Source organism: Sapajus apella, unplaced genomic scaffold (assembly GCF_009761245.1).
Source record: "Sapajus apella isolate SASKATOON/1434 unplaced genomic scaffold, GSC_monkey_1.0 scaffold24, whole genome shotgun sequence".
Taxonomy (NCBI): domain Eukaryota; kingdom Metazoa; phylum Chordata; class Mammalia; order Primates; family Cebidae; genus Sapajus; species Sapajus apella.
Genome location: NW_022436964.1, coordinates 18,932,501 through 18,944,372, shown reverse-complemented (window position 1 = coordinate 18,944,372; position 11,872 = coordinate 18,932,501). Strand labels below are relative to the sequence as shown.

Here is an 11,872-nt window from a genome sequence, read left to right as displayed (position 1 = left end):
AACAGGTAGCCTGCCACTAGGTGGTATGTTTGCTTATTGCCCATACTTAGGTTTCAGAGATGTAAATGCAGTATAGGTACTCCATCATACAAAAGGTCGATTTTCTGACAAATTCGGAATTTAACTGTAAAGAGAATTCTCTTTCTACACTGGCTCCTATTTTAAAACCAGAATAACATTTCCTTACTGAACTATATAACTGCTTTGAAAGTGTCTGATAGGAGGTTCTGGTGGTGACCAGGTCCCTGGAATTCTGGGAACATCAGTGGAATTTACCCATAGACTATAATTCTCTTCCTCCTTTGGAGCCTCTAGTAGTACTTCCTGGAAGGACTTCTCTGCATCCTTCCCTGTATCCAAAGAATATATCCACAGAATATACCTGTCTCTGTATTTGTGGCTTCTAGAACTTTATCTTTGTTCATCCCTTAGTTTGGGTACTTAAAACCTCTGACAGAGCTGGGTTCCATATCATTTCACAGTGGGGTTTACTAAGTGCCTCACAGAGCCTTTCAAATGGAAGTTTCCTCTCTTTCTTTATCAGTCTCACTCGCTCTGTCTCATTTCCCCCTCTAGTCCTACCCACTCTCTCCCCCACTTCTTTGCCTTCAGTCTCATCATCCTTTTATTTTTTTATTTTGACATATTTTTTAGAAATAGCAATGCCATGTTAAAGTTTTAATTAACAGTTTATACCCCCAATTTTATTTTTTTAACGAAAGGAAACATAACAAATCCAATTAAAGTCCTTTTATGATGCTCAGGCCCCATTCTCTTCCTCTGGCCCTATTAAATATCTCATGAATCCAAAACATTCATCTGATGGCTCTTTGCACAGCTGTGTCACCGAGAGCCTCATGGGAGGCTGTCTTCTTGCTTTAGGTAATAATTTATTGGATGGTGGTGGGGGCGCTGTGTTAAATGGGAGCAGCAGATAGTCCACAAGCAAATTTAATCAATATCTACTCTTACCCAGATTGTATGGAAAAATAAGTAGATTTGATGTGCCATGGGATAAACTTGTGAGGAAGAATCAAGTGCAGGAGACTTTAGCAGAATTAATGACTGCTCCTAAATCCCATTTCCTTTCCAGGAAACCTGACTTGGGTCTTCAGCATTCCTGATTTCATTCTTTATGGTTCTCTCTCTCTTTTTTTTTTTTTAAGATGGGTTTTAATGTCTACATATCTAACCCTGGCCTCCTGGCTGTTTTTTTGATTTTCTAGCTATGTGATGGTTTGATTTTGATGTTCTTCAATCTACACCATCTCCAAGCTCTGCTTAATTTTGTTGAAGACACAATTAATGGGCTGGGATACAGTCTCCTCATCCTAACCCATCAGGGCAAGCTTGGAGGTAGATGAAGGTTAGCTATCTAACTGACTTAAAAGGTGGCTGTGTCCCTAGATCTGCACAGCTTTGTCCCATTATTGTCAGTTTTCCGGTCCCTAAGGGTAAGTGAGGACCCAAGAAGCAAGGCACCAAAACTTAGCAGTGCCAGGGAACCTAGAGCCTGAGGTGTCAACATCAACTTGTTGCCTGCCAAGACAGATCTTAGTGGGAGGCATGTTGAAATTGGCCACAGTTCCAAGGTTCTCTTCTAGGTCCTCTCTTTGTGTTGAGTCTGGGACCTGAAACCTCTGTCATCCTTGATAGCGACACAGATAATGAGATTGATGATGCTGGGCTAGTGCTGGAGGTATGTGGGGACCCTCTGGCCCTGGCTAGACTGGGTCCACCACCTTAATTATATGTACAGTGATGAATTTAGATGCTTTTTATGAGCTTCTTGTTATTTTGCTGCTGCTGCTTTTTTTTTCTTTTCCTTGAGACAAGGTCTCGCTGTCACCCAGGCTGGAGGCAGTGGCACTAACATGACTCACTGCAGCCTTTACCTCCTGGGCTCAGGCAGTCTTCTCTCTTCAGTGCTCCAAGTAGCTGGGACTACAGGTGTACACCGCCATTCCTGCTTAATTGTAGAGACAGGGTTTCGCCTCCTTGCCTAGGCTGGTCTTGAATTCCTGGGCATAAGCAATCCGCCCGCTTTGGCCTCCCAAACTGTTGGGATTACAGGTGTGAACCATGATGCCTGGCTAGTTTTGCTGCTTTTAACCATTCTTCCTTCAGCTTCTTTCCATTAATTTTTTCCTTCTCTCTTTGCCTTGACTTGAGTATCTGCTTGGCGTTCTCTCCTGTGCTGTATCTGGTTAACTTGTCCTCTCAGCTGTGAATTGTAGTAATACATAGATGGGGAAATGAAAAATATTGATCAGCCTTGTATAAAGCCTGCCAAAATTTTCATCATCCCTTCTCACTTTGACCAAATACCAAGGAAATAATATGATGGGTAATAGACTCCCAGAAGCATCTGAGATTTAAGACTCATGTTGTGTAGATGGTACTTGCTGTGGGGAGAAAGACTTGATTTAGTCTGTGAAAAATATGTAACTAAAGAACAGTCTTGTTTTTGTTTTTACATATTTCCATTTTTGGCTTTCTTTGGTCTTATTACTCCCTAGCAATTAGACTTGTGATAAGTGAGGAAGATTAATTGGTCTACTTTCTCTCTATGCTCTTAAGCCATCTCTATTCAAGATTAAGTTGTAGTGTTTGAGGACATTTACTTGCCCACTTTGCATGCTTTTTAAGGAAAACAAACATCAAACATCAAACAAGCCCGAGCACGGTAGCTCACGCCTGTAATCTCAGCACTTTGGGAGGGCGGATCACAAGGTCAGGAGATCGAAACCATCCTAGCCAACATAGTGAAACCCCGTCTCTACTAAAAATACAAAAAATTAGCCAGGCATGGTGGCACGTGCCTGTAATCCCAGCTATTCTGGAGTCTGAGGTAGGAGAATCGCTTAAAGCTGGGAGGCAGAGGTTGCAGTGAGCCGAGATCGCTCTAGTGTGCTCCAGCCTGGGCAACAAGAGTGAAACTCCATCTCAAAAAAAAAAAAAAAGTATCAAACAAAGTGAGAAAGAAAGAAAAACTTTCCTCATCCTACTAGAAGTTAAAAGATCCTCAAAGTTCACTTTTCCAGCGAGACTGCTCTGTAGGTGCCTCTTCCTGGCAGCAGCAAGAATATTAAGTCAAATGTCATTTGAGCATCTGTCTGGATTCTAATGCTAGCTCCAGCATTATCCGCTGGGGGTCATGTAATCCTTTGAAAACCTCCTTTTCCTCATGTGTAAAATGGGAATTGATGATGAAACAAATTGTCTTAAGTTGTTATGCTGTTAGTTATGCTAGCGAAGAGGCTGGCATAGAATTAGCACTCAGGTGTGGCTGCCTCACAATCACTGTTCCCCTGCCTCCTCTCTTTCTGCCCCTCCCACAGTGGTTTACAACACAGCCCTGTCATGGGGCTGCCTGCCTGCCATCTTGGTCCCACCCATTCCTCCTATTTCATCCAGGACAGAACTGTTCACCTTTCTGAGGTAGTTTTTGCATCTCAGAATTGATGGTGATGCTGATAATATACCCAAGTTCATTTAAAGTTGTAACACAGTGCTTGAAGCATAGTAAATGTTCAATAGTTATTTGTTATTATAGCATGATTATTAATATTTTCTCCATAATCAAAGTCTTAAATCCCTGCTGAATTTCTGGGGTCTGGCAGAGTTGAGATAGGGGTAGGGTAAACTATAAAGTTTAGATGAACAGTCAGCAGCTTTTCTAAAATGACAGTACTGTCTTGATTTGTTCTTTTAAATTTAACTGAGGTCTCAAGTCATCGCTAGGGTCCCTTTCATTGTAGCATACATAGTCCCCTTATCTCCCTATTGTCCTGTGATGATGACAGTGAGATGGAGCTGCCTTAGGCCCCTTCACAGATGCTGATGACCCTGCAAGGCCGCAGGCAAGTTCTTTTTTTCTGGACTTCTCCACCTCCCCCTCTCCTCTTGCTCCACAATGTGAATAGACTCTAGGAGCATCACCACTTGGGGTGTTGCCAGCCAGCCCCTTTGCTGTTTTAGAGTTGGTGGGAATTAGCTAGACAGTTGTTTGAAAGCAAAAACAAGATCTCAGGATTGGTGCTGGGGAAAAGCCAGCTTGTAGAGCAGGTGAGAAGTGCCCAGAGACAAATTGCCTGTTGTGTAGGTTGTACTGAGCTCATTTACATGTCGCTCCTTTGCTAGGCCTCCCTAGAATACAATCTATAGCCCATTATCTTTGCCCTTAACAAATGTAGACTCTCTAATCACACCAGCTTTTAGTTTGGCTGTTTCCATGCACTAATTAGGCTGACCTTAATCCATATAAGCTGTAATATTCCTCTGTGTGTCCCATGGTAACTACCCACCCCTTCCCTTTAGCATATTTAAGCCTCATGACTTGAATAGTAGAAGTTCAAGTCTAGCTCCCCGAAATCATTGAGCTAGAGCCCTTTTTCTACTCATGGCTGACAAGTTAATAGCAAGAGGTTCTCACTCTACAAAGGTAGTAGTGTGGTCAGGTTCTTTTCCTAAATTCTCAGCTTGGCATGAAAGTGGAGGTTTTTCTCTTCCATCTTTTTCTGTAACATGGTGACTCAAACTGGACTCTTGTCCATACCCAGCAGCGTCTGTGTATATTTTCTGAAATGCTTTAAATTAAAGGGTTATACAAGTCATTACCCCAAGTCATCAAAACAGCAATTAACTCAGTAATCATGACATGAAGCCAGCTGTCTCCTTTGGGAATGTAAAATTGAAAACCAATGCTACAGTGTGCTTGGCTCAGCCATGAACTCCCATGAAGCACAACTAAATATTGCAAATGTAAATATTGTAAATATTTACATATAGAGAGGCAATGTACTAGATTGCCTCTTGGGGGAAGGTGATTTGAACAAAGGGAAACAAATAGGAGAGTAAAAAGAGAAAGTATCCATGTCTAGGAGAATATCTTTACAAATAAATATCTACAATTTTGTTGTTTATTATATGACAGATTATTTAGTATATTTAACAAATTGAGAAACAGTGCTGGTTAAATTTCCCCTAGGAGATTAACATCTTTGGCAACAATAGTATAAAAAATTGGGCTAATTTTGTTATGCATTCTGACTATATACAATCATAGTCATTTTAGAATTACATTTTGAGATTAAGTTATATTATATATAAAATAAAAGAGCTCATTGCATAAAGAAGCTATGGAAACTTAAAAAATATTTTGAGAACTTCTTCCCCAACTATTGCCCTCATCATTTAACAATGAAAACCTCCATTTTTCTTCAAGCTAGAAGTCCCTATACTCAGATCATATGACAGCAATCAGATTAGGGTTTTCTAAATGAATGAGGACCCACAAAAGCTACAACCAAAGGCTTTGGAAAGAGATGTTTGCTTTTCTGATTATAAAATTACCATGTGCATATAGATTATTTAAAAAATACATAAAGTATAAAAATAAACATTACCAATGTAATCCCACCATGAGACTACTGTTAATACTTTGCTACTACTACCTTAATGTTCTTACTTTGCTTTTGTGTATGCATTTTTTCATACGATTTGAATTATACCATAATATATACACTCATATTCTACTTTTATTTAAACTTCATTAGTGGTTCCTCATTTTTTAACTTTTTCTTTGAAAATATTTAAAGCACATGTGCCAGACTATTGAATTATACTCTTATTGAATGTTTTTACTAATAACTGATGTTACAGTGAACATTTTAGTATATTAATCTTTGATTCTTTGCTTGTTGTTTAGAATATATTCTTAGAAAGAAAGTCAATTGCTTGGGCATATGACATATTGCTAAATTACATTTTAGACAGATGATACTAATTTTTACTCAGTGTTTATGTGTGCTCCAACCTCACTGCATCTTCAGTGCTGTTGAGTATTATTTTCTTCATCCAATGGTTCTCTGGCTTCACTTTGGAATCCACACAGGGGCAACAAACAAACAAATAGATATGTCTATGCCTGGGCTCTACCCCAAACCAATTAAATTAGGATTTTTGAGCAGTGGGATTACCAATGCATCTGTAATTTTAAAAGCTCCCAGTGACTCTAGTTGATAGAAGGAGTTCAGAACCATTTTGCTAACTGGGTAAATGAAAAGTATTCTTCTTCAATACCCTTTGGTATCGGGGTACTTAGAATTTAAGTAGCATATGTTTTGTCTCATTAGCTTGAAAAACACACTGTGAAATTATAGTCCTGGTGAAAAGATTTTGCCTCAATTGAATTTTCATAGACTTGGAAAAAATAAGGCCAAATAGCATGCCCTATCCCCCCTATAGACTTACCATATTGTCAATTAGTTCTTAGAGAAGCTTTGCAGAGCCTTTTCTACTTTTTTATATTTTGTCTTTAAGTTTTATATTTGAAGCTCTTTAAGAAGTGGTAAATGCCAGTTGTCTTTCTCATCACTATTCAATTGATTATAAAATATTTTATTTATTTAGGCATTTTCAATACCAGGACAGGCATTGTCAAATACAAGAGTTCCTTCTGTGTCTTAGTGTGACATTATTTACCCATATCTTATTGTTTGGTAGATTAAAATACCAAGGAAGACTATAATTGCCTGCGACTTTGGTCTGCCAGTTTTGATGAAGGTTCATTAAAGCTCCAGACATGATCTCAGTCCTGCTTTTGATTGAGTTGGTCTAGGGAAGCCCTTTTCACTCATCCTGCTAATATATGCTGATGTGTACTGTTCTGTTCTTTCTTGAAATGATTTTCCTATGTGTGTGAAATAAGCGAAGAGGATGTTTCCTTCTCTTCTCTAGTGATCTTACTTCAAAATCTGATGCCAGATATCTACTATGTGATCTTCCTAAAGCCTCTTGTTTCCTCATTTCTATCGTGCCTCCAGCCCTACCTGTTACTTTTCCCCAAGATGGAGAACTCCCTTGTGCGCCTGTCCAAATAGTCACTTCCCCATACTCTCTTGTAGCCAAAGAGTGGTGATATGACAAAATTCTGTTCAATTATATGTAAACTGAATTCTACTGAGAGTTGGGGAAGAGGCTCGTTTTCTGAATAAAGGCATAGTGGTACTGGAACCCGCTTTCCTAACTTCTAGCCTTGAATTCACATGTGATGCCTGGACTTTGTTGGTCATTTTGAAACCACAGGGTAATAGAGCTGACAGAAAGATCAAGAGAATGATGGAGATTCAGTCTTTGCCATCTTTGACCTGCTGAACCAACACTAACCATTGCCCACCTGCAGCTTTCCTGCATCAGGAAAATACACCCTTGGTTAAATCAGTATGAGATGGCTTTTTTGTTACTTTCAGCTGAAAGCATTTCTGGTTCACCCAAATATTAGTCAATATCACATTTAGCTATTGATTATAGCTTGCCATGTTTTATATATTCCATGTAAGAATGGAATTATAAGGCCACAGTTGTTCCTAAATGGGATGAGGCCAAGCTACTTTATCTTCCTTTTATTATCTTCACCCTTGTGGCAATGCTCAGTCTTGGGCAAAAAACCAGGAAAAATGATTGCTTCTCAGTGTCGTCTGTTCCCGATTATGTTTCTGCCTGATATATTTGGGATGTGCATCCTCTTCAGTCTCAGGTTGAAATGTGACCTGCAGTGTTGGAGGTGGGCCTGGGAGATGTTTGTTCTGAGTCCCGCTTTTGATTGAAGCAGGGGGAGGTGGGAGGTGTTTGGGTCATGGAGGTGGATCCCTCCTGAATGGCTTGTTGCCCTCCTTATGGTAGTCAGTGAGTTCTTGCTCTGGTAGTTCGTGCAAGAGCTGGTTGTTTAAAAGAGTCTACCAACCCCCTCTCTAATCTCCCTTGCTTTCTGTCTTGCCATGTGATACAGCAGCTTCCTCTTCACCATCCACCGTGATTGCAAGCTCCCTGAGGTCCTCACCAGAAGCAGATGCCAGCAGCATACTTCCTGTACAGCCTGCAGAACTGTAAGCTAAGATAAGCCTCTTTTCTTTACAAATTATCCAGTCTCAGGTGTTCCTTTATAGCAATGAAAATGAACTAACAAAGAAAATTGGTGCTAATGAGTGGGTTGTTCCTATAAAGATAACCAAAAATGTGGAAGCAGGTTTGGAACTGGGTGATGGGCCGAGGTTGGAAGAGTTTGGAGGGCTCAGATGAAGACAGGAATCTGAGGGAAAGTTTGAAACTTCTTAGACACTGGTTAAATGGTTGTGACAGAAGTTGTGACATAAATATGAACAGTGAAGGCCAGGCTAATGAGGCCTTGAATGGAAACATGAAGCTAAGTGGGAACTGAAGCATAGATGACCTATGTTATGCCGTAGCAAAGAACATGGCTGCATTGCATCCATAACCTAGAGTTTGTGGAAGCTTGAGCTTAAGAGTCATGACCCGGCTGGGCGCGGTGGCTCACGCCTATAATCCCAACACTTTGGGAGGCCGAGGCGGGTGGATCACAAGGTCAAGAGATCGAGACCATCCTGGTCAACATGGCGAAACCTCGTCTCTACTAAAAATACAAAAATTAGCTGGGCATGGTGGTGCGTGCCTGTAATCCCAGCTACTCGGGAGGCTGAGGCAGGAGAATTGCCTGAACCCAGGAGGCGGAGGTTGCAGTGAGCCAAGATTGCACCATTGCACTCCAGCCAGGGTAACAAGAGAGAAACCCTGTTTTAAAAAAAAAAAAAAAAAAAAAAAAAGAGTCATGACCCAGGATATCTGCTTGAGTACATTTCTTAGCAGCAAAGCACACATGAAGTAGTGTGGCTGTTTCTAACAGCCTATGATAAGACATGGGAGTAAAGGAATAACTTAAAGTGAGAACTTATATTTAAAAGGGAAGCAGAGCATAAAAGTTTGGAAAATTTGCACCCTTGTCATGTGATAGAGAAGGAAAGAGCATTTCCAGGCAAGGAACACAAACAGGCTCTGAAGCAAGCACTTGCTAGATACGTTAGCATGACTCAATGGGAGCCAAGCGCTAATATTTATGACAATGAGAAAAAGGCCTTGAAGGCATTTCAGAGATGTGATTGGCCCCATCACAGGCCCAGGGGCCTAAGAGGAAAGAATGGTTTCAGGGACTAGGTTCTGAGTCATCCTTGGGATGGTCATCCTTGGGATTCTGCTCCCAGCATGCAGACTACTGTTCCAGCCATGGCTCAAAGGGTTCCAGGTACAGCTGGGGATACCACTCCTGAGAGCACAAACTGTAAGTCTTGGCAGCTTCCACATGATGTTAAGTCTGCAGGCACACAAAATGCAAAAATGAAAGAGGCTTGGCAGATTCTCCTTAGATTTCAGATGTATCAGAAAGTCTGGGTGCCTAGGCAGAAGCATTCTCCAGGGGTGGAACCCTGCAAAAGGCCCCTACTGGGGTAGTGCCAAGAGGAAAGGTGGGGTTGGAGCCCCCACACAGAGTCCCCACCAGGGTATTACCTAGTGGAGCTGTGAGAACAGGGATGTCACTCTCCAGACACCAGAATGGTACAGCCACTGGCAGCTTGCACCATCAGCATGAAAAGGCTGCAGGTACCAGATTTCAACCAGTGAGAGCAGCCACAGAGGCGGAGCTGCCCAAGGCCTTGAGAGCCCACCTGTTGCCCTAATGTGTCCTGCATGAAGGACATGGAGTCAAAGCAGATTATGTTGGAGCTTTAAGATTTAATGAATACCCTGCTGGGTTTCAGACTTGCATGAGTTTGTCGTGCCTTTCCTTTTGGCTGATTTTTTCCTTTGGAATGGGAATGTCTACCCAATGCCTGTAGCGCCATTGTATCTTGGGAGTAAATAACTTGTTTTGATTTTATAGGCTCATGGGTGGAGGGAACTTGGTCTTAAGTCTCAGGTGAGACTTTGGACTTTGAGGTAATGCTGGAATGAATTAAGACTTTGGGGGAGTATTGGGAAGGGATGATTGTATTTTGCAATGTGAGAAGAACTGAGATTTGGGGGGCCAGGGGCAGAATTATACAGTTTGGATGTATGCCCCCTCCACACCTCATGTTGAAATATGACCTCCAATGTTGGAGGCGGGCCTGATGGGAGGTGTTTTGGTCATGGGGACAGATTCCTTATGAATGGCTTGGTGCCATTTCCACAGCAATGAATGAGTTTTTGCTCTAGTGGTTCAAGCAAGATCTAGTTGTTTAAAAGAGCCTGGCACCTGCCCCTGCCTTATTTCCTCTCTCAAGGTATGATATGCTGGCTCCCTCTTTGCCTTCCTCCATGGTTGTAGTTAGCTCCCTGAGGCTCACACCAGAAGCAGATACCAGCACCACATTTCCTGTACATCCCACATAACAGCCAAAATAAAGCTCTTTTCTTTATAAATTACCCAGTTTCTGGTATTCCTCTGTATCAATAAAAACTAACTAACACACTGCCTTATTTCAGTAAGTCACCTTGCTTCAGCCTAAAGCTATGTTAGCTGAATTCAAGTAGGAACAAGTGCTGGGGAGTGATTGTCTATAACAATTTCTACAAACTTTCAGCCTTGAATCGTGGCCCACAAACATACAGAAGTATAGGTATTTATTTCCTAATTACCATTGCTTCTTGTGAATATCTCTCCTCTAAATCCAGGTACAGTGAGAAGGCTGATGTCTAAGGCAGGATCTTGGTACCTCTTGCCATCTAACTATCATTATACTACTCTGATTTTGATACAACAATAATTGCCACAGTTTTGGTAATGAACATAATTTGAGGTTACATATATTTATTCTGTGCTGGCAACTCTTATGCCAGTGCCTTAATTGGTTTTGTTGGAGTGAGGTCAAAGCCTTGGGTATATAAAGCAATTAATACCTTTTGGCATTTTGCATCAATCACTGGAGCTTCATCAATTTTTGATCAACTATGTTATGTACATATTTACTGAACACAGGCTGTTATGATTTATGTGCTTTCAACTGAGGGATGGCCAAGAAAATGCAAATTGCTCGAAGTTAAAGAGAAATCTACAAATGAGGGATGGCCAAGAAAATGCAAATTGCTCGAAGTTAAAGAGAAATCTATCAAATGTTCAGTCTTTGCTACAATAGCTAAGTGTTGAACCAAGTTGGACAATAAAGGCAAATTTAACCTCTTACCTCTGTAAAATAATCACAAGCTTTACCTAGTCCAAATTTTTAGGTGAGAGATTTTCAGATGGGTTTTGCATTGTTTTTTGGCTGTGCACTGTTTGTTTCTCTTAAGATATGTAGGAATACACAGAACTGGTCAGCATTTTGCCACTACATAATCCTTAATCATCTTAAATATGTGAAAGTAAAAGGCAAAAATATATAATTACAATTCTGGTCTTTAACTAAAATACTGAAAGAAAGACTTGTTTTATTTGTGACCAAGAGTCACAATTTCATCTTCTTTTTCAGATGTAACATGTAGTGGACCATGAAAACAGTTAAGAAAAAGAGCTTTCTTTGAAGCCTGACTCATATTACTTGCTTACTGGTGCACACTCTTTTCATAACTTTATCATCATGATTCTAGCTCCACCTGATTTGAACAGAAACTGATGATGGGTAGAAGGGAGCCTTGTAGAATGTTATTTCCTACCGGAGTATCCAAAAAAAAGGTTGTAAAGGAAAACCCAAGTAGATCCTTTGCAGACTGACACTTTTAAAAAAATTCTTATTTCTATGTTTCTGTAAGTTATTGGGGGTACAGGTGGTATTTGGTTACATGAGTAAGTTTTTTAGTGGTAATTTGTGAGGTTTTGGTTCACCCATCACCCAACCAGTATACACAGCACCTTATTTGTAGTCTTTTATCCCTCGCCCCACTCCCAGTCTTCCCTGACAAGTTTGCAAAGTCCACTGTGTCATTCTTATGCCTTTACGTCCTCATAGCTTAGCCTCCACATATCAGTGAGAACATTCAATGTTTGGTTTTCCATTCCTGAGTTACTTCACTTAGAATAATAGTCTCCAGTCTCATCCAG

General features: G+C 40.7%; 1 long non-coding RNA gene across 2 annotated transcripts in view; it reads left to right on the top strand.

Annotated features, from left to right (window-relative positions):
- Positions 1–8,628: 8,628 nt before the first annotated feature.
- Positions 8,629–11,872, top strand: part of LOC116559852 — a 106,698-nt gene continuing 103,454 nt past the window's right edge. For both annotated transcript variants that reach the window (XR_004272656.1, XR_004272657.1), the window contains exon 1: positions 8,629–9,136. This is a non-coding gene — a long non-coding RNA (uncharacterized LOC116559852). The remainder of the gene's footprint in view (positions 9,137–11,872) is intronic.